This window comes from Pieris rapae, chromosome 15 (genome assembly GCF_905147795.1).
Source record: "Pieris rapae chromosome 15, ilPieRapa1.1, whole genome shotgun sequence".
In the NCBI taxonomy this organism is placed as follows: Eukaryota; Metazoa; Arthropoda; class Insecta; order Lepidoptera; family Pieridae; genus Pieris; species Pieris rapae.
Window position 1 is genome coordinate 10,162,361 of NC_059523.1, and position 22,240 is coordinate 10,184,600.

The window sequence follows — 22,240 nt, forward strand, 5'->3', positions numbered from 1 at the left end:
TTAAGAAAATTCATTATATGCCTTGCAAACAGCTAATAATCAAATCCGGAAAGATTTAATTAGAAAACAACAGTGGCCTACATCAAATTTTAGCATCAGTAAAAATTCGCTGTCGACGCGTTTCGATAACCAAGGTCAAGGAAATACATATAAAATAAAACGTTGTCAATTATGCAACTTGTCTAATCATGGCCTGTTTAATTGTCAATCACTGTTAGAAAAAGATTGTAATGAAAGGTTTGATACCATTTTAAGATTGCAGCTTTGCACAAATTGTTTGTTTAAGCATGACGTAGAAGTTTGCTTCTCGCATAAAAGATGTAAGATTTGTTCCCAAAAACATAATACTATATTGCACCATGCACTATTTAATTCAAATGTAAATTATTATTCTATGCAAAGAGAGCGATCATTTTAATATAAATCGTATGAGAAAAATTATTCGTCTACGGCAAAAGTGGAAAAACGTTTAGGAGAAAATGAGAACGAGCACAGTGTATGTGCAGATATTTATCAAGGTGGAGGAATTGCCGAATTAGCAAAAAGCGTGGCCAAATTTGTAATTTCAGACAGAATGTTAAATGTTTAAAGAACTTTATTTCTCATTACAAAACAGAAATATTTTATTTACATGAGAAACTTAATATTAATATGTATATATTATATACGAGCTCAGAGGTACCTCTCTGGGCTGTCATACTGTAAGCATCGTAATTGTGTAGCTCCGTATTATTGAGTGCTAAAAAATAATTTCGTACACTGTTCTTGAGACTGCGACGTCACAAAACACAAATTGAAGTGTCGTCCGTGTAGTGGAACTACCGATTTCACACAATATCACGTAAGTTCTTGAATTTCAACAAAAGTATCTCCAAAAAGTGATAATTAGAGGTTAGAAATCCACCAATCATATTGAGCATAGACAAAAGATCAATGACATTGACACTTGTCACAGTAACAGCTAACTAGTGTTGCCAGAGCAAGTAAATAAAAACTACCACTAATTACGTTCCATAACACGCAGATTTAGTTTACAAGAATGGAGGATCAGTTTCAACTATTGTTTGATAAAATGAAGAATGAAATCTTGAACCAAACAATAGAATTGAAAGATTCGATAACAAATAATATAATGGAGAGATTAGACGAAAAACTTCAACCTATTATAACAGAAAATAGAAACTTAAAAATAAAAGTAGAAAATCTCGAAAAGGAAGTAGAAAGTTTAAAAAGAGGAAAGAAGCAAAACAATTTGATAATGTTTGGAGTAAATGAAGGCGAAAGGTCTACACAAGAATTAATACAAAATACAATACATATTTTCAAAACTGACCTTGACATACAATTACAAGAACATGAGATAAACAAAATATATCGTCTAGGAAAGGGAAAGTCTTCTGGAAAACCAAGACCAATTCTGATTTCCTTTACGAGCGAATGGAAGAAGAATGAAGTTATGGGAAAGAAGAAAAACTTCAAAAATGTATATGTTACAGAAGACTACACAAAGGAAGTAATAGAGAAAAGGAAAACGTTGCAGGCGCAGCTAAAAGAGGAGAGAGAAAAGGGAAATATCGCGTACCTGAAATTTGACAAACTAGTAGTAAAAGGAAAAAATACTAACATAAATAAGGAAAAGCGCAAAAGAGAAACATCATCATCCCCACAAAACAATGCTCAACCAAGGAAACAACAAACTCTAATGCCGCCGATTAACAATAGACCAAATGCTTTCGACGTAATGAGGATTAGAGCTAATTCTCTTTCGTCTCTTCCCGCTAAGACAACAACTAACAAAGAATAACAATTAACTGTCGGTAAACGGAAAAATAAACAGCTCAACATGAACCAACATAAAATAACAAAACAAAATACTTCCCCAAGCCGACTGGTCATCGTGGGGAAAAATGACCACGACCCTCTAAAGGAAAAAAATAACACTAACATGAAAAACAAAGTAAATGACATCCACATAGCAACTATTAACTGTCGATCTCTTAGAACACCTGAAAAACTCCAAGAACTAGAGCTGGCAATAGAAGAGTTAAAGTGGGATATTATAGGTATTAGCGAAATGCGCAGATTTGGAGAAGGTATAGAAAACCATGGCAAATACGTACTACATTATAAAGGGGAGACGCCCGGGCTGTATGGAGTTGGATTCATGGTGAAAGTAAATCTAGTCAACAACATAGAAGAACTTAGTGGATTCTCGGAACGTATTGCAATCCTTAATATAAAACTGCCCGTGAACGGAGATAAAGAAGAGAGATGGTCTATTATACAGGCATATTCACCAACTGAATCTGATAAAAAAGAGGACGTAAAAACAATTGAGGAATTCTATGAAAATCTCCAAAACGCTATTGATAACGCACACAAAAACGTCATCGTGATGGGAGACTTTAATGGACAAATTGGGATTCAAAATAGTGGGGAAGAAAATACCATAGGAAACTATGGGTATGGAAATAGAAGCAAAAACGGAACAAGACTAGTAAACTTTGCACTGGAAAACAGATTAAGTATTCTAAACAGTTTTTATAAAAGGAAACCATCAAAAAAATGGACATGGATCTCACCCAATGGACAATATAAGAATGAAATCGATTTTATTATGTCTAATAATAGAAAAGCCTTCAAGAACATTTCGATCATAAACAATTTAAACTTCCACACAGACCATAGGATGGTTCGAGTTGCGATGTCAGGAATGTTCAAGAAAACAAGACGATTTCAAAATAAACAATTAGCGGTACAATACTCAGGTGACCCTAAACTATTACTTAATAATCTTCAAACATCTCTAGATGCCGCGGAATTAGAGAAGAAAGAATATCCATCGATACAAGAAAAGTACAACCTATTACTAAATCAACTAAAAACAGTAACCAGAAAAACAAACAAAAGTATCAAGAAAGAAGTCTCACTTACAATCAAACAATTATTACAAGAACGAAAAGAACTTTTACGACAAAAGGAAATTAAAGGAAACCGCCAAAGAGTAACAGAAGTAAGCAAAAAGATCAGTGAACAACTTAGGAAAGAAAGAAAAACTAAAAGATCTAATACAATGAAAAGTTACATAGAAAAGACAGGAGGAATAAAAAAGGCATTGAAGGAGTTAAACTACAAAAAGGACTGGATACCAAGTATGAGAAAGAAAGATGGTAATAGTACAGGTAAAAGACTCGAAATATTAAAAATCGCTACAGAATTCTACCGAAACTTATACCGAAGTCAAAAAGAGAAAGACACTATAAAAGAAAACGACGAAATAACTAATGAAGAATATATACCGGAAATAATGAAGGAAGAAACCATAAAAGCAATAAATACACAAAAACTCGATAAAGCCCCTGGATCTGATCTTGTTACAAACGAACTTCTAAAAGCAACGTTACCAGTAATCGCTCCAAGACTTACAGATATATTTAATGAAATTATCAATACGGAAAACATTCCAGAGGATTGGACAAAATCTACAATTATACTACTACATAAAAAAGGTGACAAAGGAGATATAGCAAATTACAGACCAATCAGTTTAATGTCCAATATTTACAAAGTGTTTTCAAAAATAATATTATCTAGAATCACAAACACACTTGAAGAAAATCAACCCAAAGAACAAGCTGGATTCCGTAGACATTTTTCAACAATAGACCACATACACGCCCTTAGACAAATACTCCAGAAATTTAAAGAATATAACAAAATTTACTACATAGGGTTCGTGGATTTCAACAAAGCATTCGACACACTTGAACATAGATTTATCTGGGACGCACTAAAAGATCAAGGCGTACATGCAAAATACATACGGATACTGAAAAACGTATACACAAAAAGCACCACACAAGTAAAATTAGAATCTATAGGCGAAGAATTTCCGGTTGAGAGAGGTGTACGCCAGGGAGACCCAATTTCACCAAAAATATTTGCAGCAGTTCTGGAAATGATATTCAGAAATCTGGATTGGACGAATAAAGGACTAAATATAAATGGCGAAAATCTGAGTCACCTACGCTTTGCAGACGACCTAATCTTATTTTCGGAAAACCCGAAAACCCTAAAGGAAATGTTGCAACAGTTAGCGGAAGAAAGTGAGAAGGCAGGCCTGTCAATGAACTTAACGAAAACAAAAGTAATGTCTAACTCCTCACAAACAGAGTCCATAACAGTAAATGATGAAGAAATAGAGTATGTAAAGGAGTATGTGTATTTGGGACAGTTAATATCTACTGAGGAATGTATGCAAAAAGAAATAGAAAGAAGAATAACTAATACTTGGAAGAGATATTGGTCACTCAGTGAAGTCATGAAGAACCAGGATATGTCTATGAGGAACAAGAGGAGAATATACAATATGTGTATCTTACCATGCTTACTATATGGGTGCCAAACATGGGCATTGACAGAAGAACAAGCAAGGAAAATAAAAGTTTGTCAGAATGGAATGGAGAGAAGCACAATAGGAATTAAAAGAAAAGACCGAGTTAAACTAAAATGTATCAAAAACAAAACAAAATTTAAGAATGCATACACAACATACAGGTGCTTAAAGTGGAGGTGGGCTGGGCATATGATAAGAGAGAAGAAGGAGAAATGGACGAGAATAATAACTGAATGGCAACCACGAGATAGTAAAAGAAACAGAGGCAGACAGACTAGAAGATGGGAGGACGACATCAAAAAAGTGGCGGGCCCAATATGGACGCGCATAGCGAAAAATAGAACAGAGTGGAAATCTTTAGAGGAGGCCTATGTCGAAAGACAAGCTGAAATGTAGAAACGACCGTTTACCGATACCTGATTTATGAAAAGAAAAGAAACTGTTAAAAGTTATAAACGTATTTGTAAGAAAAATTACTGTAAAAATAAGTTCAGCAATAAAGGCTATTTTATTTATTTTATTTATTTTATTTATTATTATATACGAGCGAGATACACGTCGCCATTAGCCGTAACAATTTTAGTCAGCTATGTTCATTCTAACATGCATCTTTAATGCCTTTTTGAATTTGTCAAACACTCCAATATTGCGAATTTGAGATGGTAATTGATTAAATAATTGCACACCCTCATACCTTCCTTCATGATTTCTTCAAATAATTTGTACGCGGCTTCGGCAAGATAAGCAAACTCGCTCGACGAGTATTGCGTGTCGTTGTATATTTGATTTTTTTAAACGACAAGCAACTATGGATAGAGTTATTTAAAATTTTTTTTATCAAGATACAGGTGCTATATACATACAGTTGTTTAATTGTCATAATTTTAGTTTCTTGGTAGATTTTATTAGTCGGTGTTAAAAAATTGTATCTAAATAATGATTTTATTAATTTATTTTGTAGTGTTTGTAAGTTAGAAATTATGTTTTTACATGCCGTACCCCATATTTCAATTAGATATATGAAATGTGGCTTGACTAAACAATTATAAATTAAATGACGTACGGAATGGAGCGTCATAGCATAATTTTCGGAGTAGAAGAGACCCTGCATCAAAGTGCAGGTCAAGTTACACTGCATTCTTCAATTCATAGTAAAAATACTTCTTATTCCAATGTGTATACTAAGAAGCAAACTGGTAGTAAATTACCTATGGATAATCACAGTAGGTATATGTGCAGATATTTATCAAGGCGGAGTAGCCGAATTAGCAGAAAGCGTAGCAAAATTGACTTACAGAAGAATATGACAGAGGGAATTAACCAGGCAATAGACACCTAAACTAGGTTATATACAGAATAAGTTGATCGAAACTCTAAAAGCTTCCCTTATTATGGAGTTGCGAGAAGAGATCAAGTCATTGTTCCATTCGTCGAAGAAACAAAATCTCTAAAGGAAGAATTGAGTGTACTTAAGATCGATAAGAGATCATCTCTTGAATTGCAATGCCATGGTAGGTGAACTGAAATCTCAAATTGGGAAGCAGCAACAGTGGAAACGGATGAACAATTTAGAGATTGTAGGTTTACCTCAAACTAGCAACGAGTCGACACGGTCACACAAAAAATCGCAAAACATGCTGAAGTGGATTTACAGCCGGGCGATATTGAATTCGCCAATCGTATACAGCCGAAACAATGTATGCCAGGAAAGCCAAAAACAATTGTGGTGCGTCTCAGATCTCGCGACATTAAAGATAAAATTTTGTCTGGTTTAAGAAAACGGCGAGGAATTCAAACATCTGACATCGGATTGGTTGGAAATTCAAAGAAATTCTTTGTAAACGAGCACCTGACCCCTGAAAACAAATATCTGTTAAAAAACGTTAAAACACTGGCTACGACCAAAGGTTAAAAATTCGTTTGGGTCAGAAACTGTTGCATTTTTTTACGCAGAAACGTAGAGTCCCCAGCCATTACAATAAATTCGGAGCGAGACTTATCAAAAATTTCTTAAAAATTTCCTATTCCACTTCCCATCTGTATTTTTATAATATTATCAATTTTTTTACGGCATTGTTCGTGTATTCTCCAGTAGTTTTAGCAACGCTTTGTTTTTTGATTTACAATTTGACAGCAATAATAATGCAAAAGTCGAGGTCTTCCCGCCGTAATAAGAATATTTGCGTAAACGTTGGTACATTTACATTTTTCTTTAAATGTAAATGTACCAATCCTGTAATGATCCGTGTTTCGTCGTCGCTGAGCCTTGTCAATAGAGGAGTTCCTCAGGGATCTATTTTGGGACCCCTATTATTATCCTATTTTCAGCTGACATAACTTATATGCAAATATATCTTCCTGTTGATAGGGCTTGTGTCAATGACTGCACTCGAAAAATGAATGAGGACCTGGAGCGCATTGCTGCTTGGTCCCGTAGAAACGCACTCCTCTTAAATCCAACTAAGTCCAAATTTCTAATAGTCGGCACCAGAAAGCAAGTGTCAGATCTTTCGAGGCTAAGTCCCACTCTTCTAGTTAATTCTTCACCTATACTTCAGGTCCAAATGGCTAGAAATCTGGGTGTTGAATTTGATAGTCATTTGAGGTTTGAAGACTATGTTACTAATATAGTGCGTAATCGCTTTTTTCGTCTCAAGGTTTTATATAATATACGACCTTTCTTAAGAGTCGATCTTCGTATTAGACTTTGTGAAAGCATTGTGCTATCAAAACTTACCTACGCTCTTCCGGTGCCTTGTCTAAGTGCTAAAGCACAACGGTTGATCCAGAGGGTACAAAATGCATGCGCCCGGTTTTGTGTTACCATACCACCTCGCTCACATGTCACCCCATATTTGAATAACTTAAATTTTCTCACAATGAAAGGTCGACAAAAATTGTATTTGGCATGTTTATTGTTTGATATGGTAAATACTGAACAACCTGAGTATTTGTACAAAAAGCTCCTCTGGCGTAGTAATGTCAACAAGCAACAAATAAGGAGTTGTACTCAGGAGCTCGCCATTCCCCAGCATCGGACAGCTTCATTTCGTGGGAGTTTTTAATATAGTGCGACGAAGTGTTGGAATGATATCCCTCCTCCGCTGAAAAGTCTTAAATTAAAGTCTAATTTTAGTCGCAGCTATAAAACTTATCTATTAACTCAACAAAAATCCCACGAAATCTAGTTTTTAATCCGCCAAAAAAAAGATAATAAAACTTAACAATTATTCTTATTTTAACCTTCAGTTTTACCTATTTACTTCACACTATATTACACAAGACTTTGTTACCGATATAGCTAAGTTTCAATAATACTATTATTATCATTTCCTACTGAGTATTAATATATTCTTTTTTTTGCGACTGAGGCGCAAACTAGCTGATGTGGTCTCTGGCAGAATGACCAGCGCTGTGGAACACTCTGCTCCTCAGCATAATGCTGAGCCAGGGCCATTACAGCCACAGCACACACGCAATATATGCTTGAGACGGACCGAAGGGGAAAGGGTAAAATAATATACCTCTCTTTATATCCTTTATTTAAATTTTTCTCTTTGATTACTGCTGTGTTGTGTATTTATGTGTGTGTGTTTTGTTTGTAATAAATAATATGTCTATGTCTAAATTACCTAGATACGGTTGCATTTTATAACAATTGTATTTAAACTAGGTAATGGTTTATTCACCAAATCAGTATTGTACTTTTAATGCTCATGCTAGTTCTCAGAATGTGCTCAAGACAGTTAGTGGATAGGATATTACAATCATATGAAGATCAGGAGACGTCACGGAGCAGTAGGTGAACATCGGCAGAATCAGCAACCGGTTTCGCAGTGGCCTCAGGAGAAGCCACCCGGGACCGGACTCCAGTATATCTTAGTGCTAGTGCAGTGGAATTGTGTCAGAAGTGTTAATATAAGTTTAAAGACTAGTGTCCTAGAGACTGTTAAGCATACAATGAATTCATCTTGTAAAGCACTTCTTATTCATCTTGTAAAGCACTTCTTATTCATCTTGCACTTTTTGTCTGTGGGAGTATGTACGAGCCAAGGCTGTACATTTTGCTCACTTAGGTTTTCTTAGTTTCATAAGCGCGATGTTTCTCTATATACGTGCCAAGGCTCATACATCATGCCCAGCTACAAACGTGATGATTTCCATTGTATGTACGTGCTATGATTATACACTTGAATCACTTATAAGCAGGACGATTTCATAGCCGACCGCAGGCACTCTCTTCGATAGTTTAATTACAATTTAATTATAATTTTATTATATCGCTCATAGTCTATTGTTATACGGAAGTGGTGAATATAAGGTAATCTACAAATCTTCTATTATTTCTACCACCTGATGACCCAGGAACCGTACAATTATTGTTTACATGCCAGCGCCACCTTAATCCGTTATATTTTTTAGGGAATTTGTGTTGTTGAGTGGTCTTGTACGAGACAAGACTACATTTAGTTCATCTATCTGCTGTGGAGCTGTGGCACCATGTGCGCACGCACCGAGGCGTCCATGCCGGGATTGTTGTTACCATAAAAGCGACACTCGCTAGATTCAATATTATACCTCTACAAAATTTAATGGGCATCGGAACAGATAATGCTTAAGTGATGACCGGCGTGAATAACGGTGTATAAGCTAAACTGAAAGAGGATTTGCCGACTTTAGTTTTGGTGCGTTGCATTTGTCACTCTCTGCAATTGGCAGTATCAGCAGTAACAAAGCAATTATTACCGAGAAATTTCTAGTTTATTATTAAAGAAACATATGATTAGTTCAATCGTTCTTCGTCAAGGCAAGCGGATTACAAAGAACTATACACTAAGTTTGTATAGTTCTTTGTAAACTTAAAAATTGTAGTCTTGTCAAACTCGATGGCTTTCTATAGTTTCTACAGTCTGCAGTTTCACGCATTTACGCACAATGGTTGGAACTGACAACATATTTTAATATTGCCAAATTGAAAAAAAGGTCTTACACAGCAGAATTGCTGCATGGAATATATTCAGATGACGTGAATTATGCGTACATTTCATTGGATACATAATCCAATTCTCACTGAAATAAACAGAGTTATTTGAATCAAAAGATGCAGATCATACAAAACTGTACGACGAATTGACAAATTTGGTTAGAAGGTAGACGTTTTTACGCAAAACATTCAAGATTTTGTTATTTGGGGTAAAGATTCGAATTTTTTGTGTCAACGATGAGAAAAAAAGGACTTCCACGTGAAAATCAGATTGCCAGAAAACTTAAAACTCATGAAAAATATGAAAAGAATCAGTGTAGATTGTGCACTGTCTCACAATAAAGAGCCGATCACTGACCTAATCTTACATTTTAATAAAAATCAAGAATACATATATATAATACATTCTGACGAAGATGGTGCTGTACCTAAGCCCGATTTTTCGAATTTGAAGATGACGAAATTGTTTTCCTAGGGCGAGCTAAATGATTTGGTAAGAGACTTGAATCTTCCTAAAAACGCTGCTTCGATCAAGGCTTAAAATATGGGAATTTACTTTTTAGGCAATAACAAAGACCCAAACTACAAACAAATCGTCAAAAGAATGTTAAAAGCATTTCAAGCCTTAGGTTGCTTAATGAGTTTAAAAGTACATTTTCTTCATTCCCACCTCGACTACTTTCCAGAAAATTTAGGAGACCTGAGGGAAGAGTAAGGTGAACGATTTCACCAGGATATTAAGGAGATGGAAAAAAGATACCAGGGAGATGGAGCGTCTAAATGATGGCAGACTACTGTTGGACGCTTCAAAGAGACCTTCCAGATGCTTCCCACAAGCGAAAATGTACCAAAAGGAGTCTCACTGGGAAACAGAAATGTATTTAGTGCTTATTAATTAATGTATTTTAAATAAAAAAAATAGTTTGGTTACGCAATTATAAATTATAAATTTATTTTTCAATTTTTTAAATGTTTTATTTTACGATAATAACTTGTTTAAGATAGACACCTACATTGCCAGAAAACGTGACGTTCTAGGACAAAATTAAGTTATTTTCGAATTCAGCATACCCAACTAAAAAACATAAGAATGCCACATAAAAACCAAAACAGCTCTTACTTATTTTTTTGCAGGCTTGTGTAATTGTCGTGCACCTAATATCGGGCCGACTTAATTGTCATATTTAGTTAAGTTATAAATACAAACTAAGACTTCAAAAGCACCCCAATTAGCTCGCAGGACTGTTAACAAACTATACCAGTAACTACTCGACGACTTAAAAAGCGGCGAGACATTCTTGACCAGGACAACCCAACAGACTGAGTTTAGATAAGAATAGGCAGGCTCCGCTGGGAGTAGCGCCCGAGCGCTAATAGTCGCAAAGACTGATTGTATGATTAAAAAAAAGGTATGTTACTTTTTTTAGCGCTGGCACTCACTTAATTAGCTTGCAATCAGAATTTATTTCTTTATTTTTATTTGCAGCCTCTTTTTCAGACCGATTAGCGAAAATAAAAAAAAATCAGGACTAAAAGGGTTTTGCAAGCCAAGCAATTATTTTTAACTTAATTGAAATTTTCTTGACTTTTCGGTTAAGTGAACCCCATTACCCTCTTTTACCCTACTACAAGAAACAATTGATACTAATTTAGACATTCAGTTTTGTTATAAGGCCTTTTTATCCCTTCATAGAATACCAGCCAAAAGAGGTCAAGCAATTAAAAAGCAACTGTTGATGGCTGGAGCATGGACCACAAATGAAATCCCCAAAACCAGCTTAACTAAGACACCCAAAACACCTCGAAAACCTGAAGAAAGATTTAATAAGTTATGAAGGTATAACAGCAGACTGCAAAAAATCCACCAGTACCAAATATAACATTGTACAGCTCTCAGAGTACAGCTTTAATATTCAAATACTATCAAGCGGGCAACCAATTTTTTTTTCATATCCATAATTTTTCAAGCCCACAAAGGTGTAGATTATGTTGTTTTCATGTTGTTATTTCATTTGGAACATTTTACCTACCAACTGCCATAAGCTTGCTGTTTTTGTGATTCTTGTGCAGGTCAACATAAAAAGGTAGTAACAGTGACCATTTCAGAACGTGGCCACAGCTACCTGGAAAGTGATGAAGATTTTGGCTTTATAAACCACAAAACATTTAGTGACCTTCCCAGAATATTGGGCAAGAATTGTTAGGGACGAGTGAAACCTTGCCCTATTCATGCTTTTAAAGCAGTAAATATTCCAGAAGTACAGTTCCTTTTGGAGAACCTTAAAAAAAACAATGTCAATTTGCAACAGCCAATCTCCGAATTGAATATTAAAAGCAAAACTACCATATTGTTGATTACTGACAATCATTGGACCTTGGGAAAGTTGTGTTTTCATGTTGACCAACATAGAAGTGGCCTGACCTGACCTGACTGGCTTAGATCTATCTGAACTTGAAGAATAAAAGATATAAAATAATATCATAATAACATCAAGGACACAGTGACTTAACCATTTATCACACTGAAGATTATAAATGATCATACAATTATTATACTGATCATTGATTAATCATAATTAAAACAATTTTCCTATTTAAATAAAACAATCTGGGTTATACACTGGACACTGAATTAAAATTCTAATTGTAAGGTATAAAAGAATTGGTATAATTTTCGAGAGATATAAATCCTAATACAAATTAGAAAACGCATGTGTTCAAATGGAATGGTAAATTTGTCACAAAGGATTTGAATTAAGATTACCATTTAACTTTCTGAGTGAAAATAATGTAGACTTCTATTAAATCAGCAATAATTTATACCCAAGTTCCAACACTAAACAAAACGACTCTAACAACAACTTTTCAAGAATTCAGACAACACTCAAGGGCTATTTTAGTACTTGGTCTGTACTTAGCCAAAACCAATGTAAAGAAAACAAATAGTTAAGAAGAAAACTAACCAAAAACAAGATCTAAATCAAACTACATAACATTGGAAACTTCATTGTGGTTAGTGATACATCCTCCCGCGAGTGTTTAGGCCTGTTCGGGGCATATGCCATATTTGTAAGGTGTGTTGGTTCGCGCCATGCAGATACCCTGTATCTGGTATGGGGGCGGCCATTTAGCCCTTGATGGGGGCTGCAGCGCGCGAGGAGGCTCGACTCGCTGCGCGCAGCCGATGGGGTCATATCCGGTGACAGGTCCGTTGGTGTGGGGTCAAAGAGTAGTCACAACTTGACCTTGGTATTGTAGACGGTGGTAGGGGGCAGACTCGCGTGTCGCGGTCAAGCACCGCCGGGTGAGACCCCCAGTTGTCCCGGGGGAGGCCCAGCGAGGCGACCAGCGGTCGAAGCCGGGATTCTTGCCTGATGTCGTCGAGACCCGCGGAGAAGAGCTCAAGCGGGTACGTGTAGTAGTCTGGAAGCCTGGAGTGCCACGGTGCGTTGGAGTCGAGGATGCTGAGAGGAGTCCGCTCGATCAAACATCTTCTTCGCGAGCCGTGTGACGAACTCGTCGATGCACGCCATCCGTAGGTCTCGCGCTATGGTGGCATTCCTGACGTAGCGTTGGGCCCCTACTGCGCGCCTTAGGGTAGTGTTTTGCAGCGCTGCGCTGCAGTTCTGGTGCGCAGTCTTCGGCAATTGGCCTCCTTTGTGTAGAAGAACCATCCATCCATTCTTCCATCTTCTTTTGACTACGTATACTACGTGACGTGGTGTCGCACATATAACTTGTAAAGCGCGAGCTTGTTACGGAGTGCTTCATGGAGAACCGCCGGTCTATGGTGACCCTTAGGTAGGTGACCGGTGTTACTTCTAAGTTCTGAAGTGGTTAAATATAATAAATAAGTACACTTAACACGGAGGAGTCTTAAAATGACAGCTTTTTTGGAATTAGGCGGAAGCCGAAACGTAATGTTGCCACTGCCCACTGTTTATTTTAATATTACATTACGTGCCTGGGCTCTGTTGCGTCAGTATATAACGACCCACTGGTGAAATTATCTGTATGAAGGCAGACGGATGCACTTTCGATATTTCTAGTGATATTTATCTAGGATTTTATTGGTATACTACACATTCAATACGTATCGCGTCAGTACGACGGTAAATTTCATTCAATACAGTCATACGTTTTCCGCTGCAGTACCAGATAGCTTCGGATCTGTTATTTTTTTTTAATTCTCTTTTGCATTTTTGAGTTGATCTTTGCGTCGTGTTTAGATATCGTGCGTGTAAATTTTTAAAATAGAGGTTATTTCACAAGCACTATCAGTCAACCTCCTTCCAGTACCATGCTGTTGCTTTAGAGCATTCGCCAAATGGGCAGGCATGACCTGGGCATCACCGCTGTTTCACAGAAAATCGGCATGAAGTGATGCAATAGGTTTATTTACTTTATTTGCATTTCGTGTGGTGAGTAAGACTCGCCCATTCTTATCAATTCCCTTATCTGAATCCCCTCAGGGAAGGCCCATCCCTCTTCAATCCCTAAGAAATATGAAGTTGCAGAAACAGAGATTACCGGAACGCCGAGCATCCGGTGGCTGCACAGGTTACCCATATGTTAAGCAACATCAATCACTAATAAATTATCGATCTCAAGGCAGACGGAGCAAATAATCCAAGACGCTTTATACCAAACTAAACGTGTACCTACTGGTCTCAAATGTAAGGGGGCTGAACTACAACATCCACGCTGTTCATTATCATTTGGAGGCTGCGAAGTGGCCTTGCTCGTTCTTACCGAGACTCAGATATCTTTCCCGACTGGTACCTTTCTTACCCGGGAAAAAATTGGAACATTATTTAGTACCGTGGGCGGGAGTTTGCGTGAACGGCAGGAAGGATGCTCTTGCCTCCTCGGGATGCTTGAAGGAATGGGCCAGTCTAACTTTGAGCTGCGATGGCCAGTCGCGTTTCTACACGTATGGGTCCCACAGTGTACGACGAAACTTATCGACTCATAGAGCCATCTATATGGCTTCTCTAAAGGCATTAGAGAAGCCACGGAAATCATGATACTTGGCGATTTTAACGCCCACTATGCCGATAGGTTCAGTTCTGAAACCACCAATCGCGCGGGAAGATCCTTTCACGACATTGCTTTTATGTTTTAAATTAATATTGATAAACAAATTTAAGAAAAAATTGTATAGAGAGAGTTCATTGACAGAAAAATGAAACGTTTGGAAGTCAAGACTAGAATGATAATTTACTTGTTTACTTAAAATAATAGTAAATCTAAACAAAGATGTGCCGACGACGACGCGACGGCGACTTGTTATAAATGTATGTAGTTGTCACCAGTATTTGTAGATGTTGATTAAAATAAATTGTTAGGTTTGAAAAAAATAATTTATACTCACGAGTAAAAGGCCTTACTTATTAAATACGTTCACCGACCTTTGTTAGGTGGCTAAATGACTAAAGTGGTAACACCGGAAATACTTAAAATATAGTAACTAATATTATAGTCTATATTTGTTTTTGGGGATAAATATTATGATGCTTTTGCTTAGTCACAATACCGTAGACAAGACGATTTCTCGGTGACTAGATTCGATTTTGAATATATTTCGCTCCAACCAATTGAATTAATTTTATATTTTAATCTTATATCTTTAAACGAGCAATTCTTGTATATATATGTATATAATTGGAATCTCGGAATCGGCTCCAACGATTTTCATGAAAATTAGTATACACTATACAGAGGGTTTCGGGGACGATAAATCGATTTAGCTAGGAATCATTTCTAGAAAATATCATTTTATTTGTGTTTTATCAACTTAAACATAGAATTGCTCGTTTAAAGATGTCAGTTAAATAAAAACTTAAATATGAATATAATTATCTTTATTCGATAATTATATTAATATTTTATAATTTTATTAGTATGTAATTCGTACTTAAATAAAATTTCCAAAAAACACGATTTATAAAAAAAAAATACCGAGCTAAGCTCGGTCATCCAGGTCTTTGATTAATATTAAACAATCAATTTTAATGAAGCAAGTAAAAATAATAAAAGAAAAATTTAATATTTTCTATGTAGGTGTAGAACATTTAGACAATTGTACCGCACAATATCGATTAGTTAGACATATAATATGCTTATCTATTCTTTTTCCGTATTTGTATTATGTCTATTCATAGATTTAATTTTATAAATAATTCTTACATTTATACTCTATACAACTATAAACTATCGCCATCTGTAATGGCTACCGTTTCAAAAACATGTCATATTTTGGTATTTTTTCCGAAAGTTTTTTATTCGATTATCTAGCTCATTTAAACGTTCCCGTATCATTTAAACTAAAGTTAATAATTTTAGTTTTTCAATTAATCCATGCGAGGATAACATAATAGACGCTGATAAATGTAAAATATCAATTAAATCAGTAAATTAAGAGAGGTAAATCCTAGTTATATTGGATATTTTTATTTAATATTTATATTGTATTTAAGTAAATGAAATAGTTCTTTAATTTGAAAAATTCATTATGTAACTTGTAAGTTAAAGATACTTGTTTCTTGTAAACTTTATATCATATTTTAATATTGCTTATTAACAAAGTAAAATGATAGTACAATTTATTTGTAAATTTCAGATGTGAAAGCAGTCACTAATGAACATAATAAGAAGTTCTTAATATATTATTGTAACTCTATTTGAAGCTAATGATAGAATATTGATTAAAATTTATCAAATAAAGTGGATTTATACTTCATGAACTTTAGAAATATAAAATCTAGTGAACAAAACTAAGTAATGGTTACTAAGGTAATAAATAATTGAAGAACATATTTGCTTAATATAGAGAAGTTTACTGAATATATAATTAATATTTAATTAATGAGAAGTTTGAATTCAAGTCCCTTAGGAATTACTGACATTGTTTGGTTATTAAAAACAAAGCAAAGTGACAAATTAAAATATTTTTCAGTTCAGAATAAAGGAAAAAGTAATATTAAAGGTACCTATTTATTAAACCTTGGAGTGATCTTACAGTTTAGTTTGTCAATTTTCCTTTTGATCAAAATACTAACTAAAATATTTTCTTTTTAGAAAAAGAGAAAAGAAAATATGTTTATTTTGAAACATAAGATCATCATGGTATCACTTATTCCTCATCATCAAATCCGAGCCTGATGGCATCCCTACTCATTGGCAAAGAAGACAGAGGATGTTGGCTGAGAGAAAAAGCCGGCGTAAAAAACTCGTGGTACTCTTTTTAAAAAAAGAAGAGAAGCAAATAAGACAACTAAAAGCTAACCACAAATGGACAAGTTTTATTGGTCTTAGCTTTTAATTAATTTAAGTGTTATATTATATACCTGAGAATGAATTTGTTAAAGAGGGTTGAAGTATTTTATGAATAATGTAAAAAATAAGAGGAGTGGAGTAAGAAATAATGGTTGGTTAAGTAACATTACCTCAAGAACTGGAAACAGTAACTGAAACTATATTCTTCCACATTTAATCTTAATTAGTTCAGCAGTTTGAATGTGGATGAGATATTTATTATAAACAAACTGCATTTGTAGATTTTCGGAAGAACTATATCTTTATAATAACTATTATTATATATGTACCATCATTCTCTCAAGGAAACAATCACTTTTTTTTAATCGCTTTAAATCATGATGATAGTAGTTATGTTAACCGATTACAATTTTCAGCACCGATTCAAACCGATTACTGTTACAAAAAAAAACAGTATTTTTAGGTAGTGTTAGGCTTTTCCTTACTTTTTTGAAGACAACAGAACAAAGGGTTTTTTTTATTTAACTACTATATTAAAATCAAATTATCTTTTGCAAAAAAAAAACATCTTATTGCATAAAATGTTGACATTTTGATTAAGAAAACAGATCTGGTCGACAGCAGCAGTAATCCTATAGAGTTCAATGGTTCTAAATGTTAGTGCTCCAAAAAATGCCAGCACTTTCAGTTTCATGGTGCTGGGGCTCTGTCTCCATAAACATGTGCAGTATGTTAACTGGATGCAGTTACATTGTTAGTGGTTTTCCTTCGTTTCAAAAAGTCTAATATTTCTGGTTTTTTCGGTTCCATATTAATTGTTTCCATTGAAATATTAACTGCTTGTTCTGAAGTTGTTGCCATAATATTGGTATCAGAATCTTTTATTAAATGAGACAATTCTCTTCTTACTATCTCATTGGCAGCTTAACATATTTTCCGAGCGCCTAAAACCTGTTCTTAATATGGGATGTAAGTACGTCGAAATTTGAGTGACAGTTCTTGTTTCGTATACTAAAAGCCTGCTACTCATATTTCGACGTACTGATGAGAGCAAAACATTTTGCCAATATCTGTTTTCAAAGCATTTTCAATCAATCCACTTGGAAATGGTAATCAAATTTTCAAACAATCCACAAATTAGTGGTATAATCAATGAACTGGTCGGATATGTATCGGCACTAACTAGCTTTGTCGCCTATTCGAATATTTATAAGATCTTTACTCTTTAGTATTTCTTTGCCCACTCTTTCTTCATTGGCAGTTAAGTATTCTGGAGCCTGGTTTAATTTTGTACATACTAATGCCAGAACATCGGATACTTGAAGTTCCCGAGATATTCCGAATTTGATTTTTCCAAAATGGCGGACAAAATGGCCGTCATTTTGTCCGCCATTTTGGCCGCCTCGTGCTCGACCCGTTAAGTACGAAACCCGGGTATGTAGAGTCGGCTCTTCTTTTTAACAACTTTTGTTCACAGTCCGGTACAATCAGTTTGCAGGGATGTCTTTTATAAATTTCTAATGCTAAAGTTCGTTTTCTGGGTGAAAAACTCGTGAACGGCGGGAGAGGGGGGAGTTGTGGGGGAGAATTTCAAAATTAATTTTTTTTGTAATAAAAATTAAACGCGCGGTGCAAGGCTTGTATACTATGTATACAAGACTGCTGTCAGAAAAATTTTGTAAATTTTTCGGGATTTTTGCAAATTTCGGAATTTAAAAGCTGGTATGTGGATAGTGTATACATATACCGGGGTGACGTCAAAATTGCCCTATCTCCTACCGTTTCCGAGTTATTCCCTGTTTTTTGAAGTAAGTCTTCCCGTCGGCTTTTCTCGGCAACCGCTGACTTGTTTTACTTACTGCACTCGACGGGAGCTTTCCAACGGTGTATATCACGCCTTCGAAATCCCTCGGGATCCCTAACCACGTTACACGTGGTTTTTATGTTCTTGCTTAGTAACTTTTTTCTTTTTAACTCGGCCCTCTATCGCCTTGTTGTTGTCAAGCCCCTTTTTAGTTTTAACTTATTTTTATCCAAACCTTTAGGCTTAAAAATCCAAATCGGGTATCAGTAGATGCGGCTCAAAAAGGCTCATCCAACGAGTCCTTAATCGGTATATGTCGTAGATCTATTTTAAGCGTCGCACTCACTTTTATCACAGTAGGTATATAATTTTTCATTTTTTTTGCACTTTTTATTATTAACGTAGAGCAAATTGAGCTCTATTAGATGACACAATACTCTTATTTTTAACTGCACTGTAAGTATTTTTAGTTTTGTAAAAACCTGTTTTTTGAAAGTTTTTTGGCTATTAAAAATATCAAATGAAAAAAATTAACGTTGAATTTTGCAATGTTAGACGCAGCGTAATTCTGCATCTACTGATATGTAACACCATATGAAAAACTTCTGAAAACTATTTTTAAACAATTAAAAACGATTTTCTGCTCGCGGAGCGACACAGATTTCGACCGTTTCGGGCGGCCGCGGCGTTTCGACGCGGACTGGTTATGTTAGGTTAGGTTTTTTTTTTTAATTGAATCGCCTAATGGCCTACTACACGGCACCGGGCAGGTCCGTGGCCGAGGAAGTTAATCGAAAAATCTTTATTTTTGTTCACATATTTACATAAAATACAATACAATTTTAACAAATGCAGAGTAATTTTACATAAAGTGGGTGTGGATCTGCGGAGGATGTAACTATTCGATACTCTGCTTTCCGCTGCAGATCCGTTACAATTATAATGGTGAGTGAGTGAGAGAGTTACAATTATAACTAAGATTAAAATTAAATTTAACAATCGTTTGGTGTATAAATAATTAACAGTTGGGTGACGTAAATTACGATATCGACAGCCCGGACTCTCAAAAAAAACCAATAACACAGGTCTACAACAAAAATGCTGTCTGGATATTTTCAACTGATTTCTATGTATTAAGGTGTTCTGAAAACTAAAAAAATACTCAAAAAATTCCAGAACGTAAGGTTTTTTTACAATCACACAATTCTATTACAAAAAAGGGGGTTTTGGGCTAACTTGTAGTCATAATCTATGGGTATAATTTTATTTTTATAACTGTTTTTAAATGTTTACTGGACGTTACTATCATTAATTTATAAATAACGAACACCTGTTTGAGCTACATTAACAAAAATATAAACATATTGCAACCTGAACGTGCGCGCTCCGACAGTGTCGAGTATGGCGCGGTACAATTACGTGTTAACTCGTCATTGTTTTATAGATCTTAGATCAATAAAGTGCAATGTCGTCTGTGCGGAAGTGTGTGAATTCGTCTGATAGTTTCTGTTACATTTGTGGCGAATATATGATATTAAAGCAAATGGTGAATATTACGGACTTTGTAAAAAAAGTATACTTTGCGTATTTTGACTTAAAACTTGGAGATCAGGATAAAGCTTGGGCACCTCATAAAGTCTGCAAACAATGTGTTGAAGACCTTCGAAATTGGTTTAAGGGCAAGAAAAAAGCTTTCCGATATGCGATTCCTATGGTATGGGCCGAGCAAAAGAACCATAGTGATGATTGTTACTTTTGTTCGTGTAATGTGAAAGGGTATAATTCAAAATGGAAGCAGTCAATTTCATACCCCAATCTGCAATCAGGTACTGGTCCCATCCCTCATGGGACCGATATACCAGTTCCCAAGGTCCCTGCTACCTTGGAAGAGATTCCAAGTTCTGACGAAGATGGTGCTGTACCTAAGCCCGATGACCAATCAAGTTTTGAATTTGAAGATGACAACAGTCCGAAATTGTTTTCCCAGGGCGAGCTAAATGATTTGATAAGAGACTTGAATCTTCCTAAAAACGCTGCTGAGTTGCTTGGATCAAGGCTTAAAAGCAGGAATTTACTTTTTAGGCAATTACAAAGACCCAATCTACAAACAAATCGTCAAAAGAATGTTAAAAGCATTTCAAGCCTTAGGTTGCTTAAGGAGTTTAAAAGTACATTTTCTTCATTCCCACGTCGACTACTTTCCAGAAAATTTAGGAGACGTGAGTGAAGAGCAAGGTGAACGATTTCACCAAGATATTAAGGAGATGGAAAAAAGATACCAGGGAAAATGGAGCGTCTCAATGATGGCAGACTACTGTTGGACGCTTCAAAGAGACCTTCCAGATGCTTCCCACAAGCGAAAATGTACCAAAAGGAGTCTCACTGGGAAAAAAAATGTATTTAGTGCTTATTAATTAATGTATTTTAAATAAAAAATTGTTTTGTTACGCAATTATAAATTAATTTTTTAATTTTTTATGTTTTATTTTACGATAATAACTTGTTTAACATAGAACCTACATTGTCAGAAAACGTGACGTTCTAGGACAAAATGAAAGTTATTTTCGAATTCAGCATAGCCAAAAACGTAAGAATTCCACATAAAAACCAAAACAGCTCTTATTTTATTTTTTTTTGCAGACTTGTGTAATTATATAACTATTTATTAATTAAACTTATAATTAAATTACAAAATATAGATCCGTAGTCGATGCCAGACACGAATATAATGCAAATATATTTTATTAAAATAAAATGCGGTAAATGATGAGGCAGCAAAACGATTCCCTGAAGCCCGCACGTTGACCATACACGTGCTGCAACGTTAGCGATCTTCTTTAGGGTACCGTATGTAATTCCTCCATCCCCAGAACAGCAACTATTTGAGCACTTTGAGGGAAAATGTTGCTGGTACTTCATGATTTTCAGAATCAGGAACAGAATGTATAGGGTTGCTTCTTGGTTCTCCCTCTGGTGTAGTAGAGTTCTTTCGCAGGTATCGTCGAAGAGTATAAGCAAGGAAAATTATAACTATACCAGATACAAGTGCATAGAGGGGCAACGTTGTATGGTATAGTGAAGAATCAAAGTGGGCGAGTCGTATGGGGTTCTGTAGCATAATTCTGTTTTCCAGGTGATCTTCAGCGGCTGTCCCTTGATTTCATTTCATCTTGGTTATCTTAAATATATCTGTTCGTAGTGAATATTCATGAGGAATGGTTGCTAAGTAACTGCCTGATAAGGATACATATTCCTGCCGTTTACATCGAAGTTCGACTTTGTGCGCTTTGGGAAGACAATAGTATAGTGTCTATCATCCAGTTGTTCCATAGTTTGCCTTGTAATACAGACTTCAGTGGGGCTGCATGATTTATCTAAAGATTGATTAATGATAATACTCTGGATAAAATCTGCGTGTTCTCGTAGCTGATACTGATTTGTGCTTTCCTCACAGAGAAGGTATTCGCCAATCTTCGGGCATTCGGTTTGCAAGTACATGAAAAATCTCCCATTGGTTGCTATGAAAGGATATAGGTATAAAGGTCTGGTGGAATATATTAGGAACAATGGATAGCTAAAATAAGTCGTAACTAACCTTTAAAATAACTACCTGGTTTTTTAAGATTATAATATTCTCTAAAATCAATATCTAAAATTTTATTTTTACTAGATTATATATTTCTCTTAATTAACTAATGATGTATCCTAAGTTATCAATGCCTATCATACTATAATGCGTGCTCGCTGCACGTTTAAATCCTATAAAATATTCTCTTTT

At 35.4% G+C, this 22,240-nt stretch overlaps 1 long non-coding RNA gene across 2 annotated transcripts; it reads left to right on the forward strand.

Moving 5' to 3' along the window:
• Positions 1-15,592: 15,592 nt before the first annotated feature.
• Positions 15,593-19,531, forward strand: LOC110995935. Of its 2 annotated transcripts, none has more exons than XR_006750706.1 (3): positions 15,593-15,806; positions 16,003-16,175; positions 16,461-19,531. It is a non-coding gene; the product is annotated as an uncharacterized LOC110995935 (long non-coding RNA). The 2 variants fall into 2 exon arrangements; XR_006750707.1 differs by lacking the exon at positions 16,461-19,531 and adding an exon at positions 16,339-16,368.
• Positions 19,532-22,240: the final 2,709 nt, after the last annotated feature.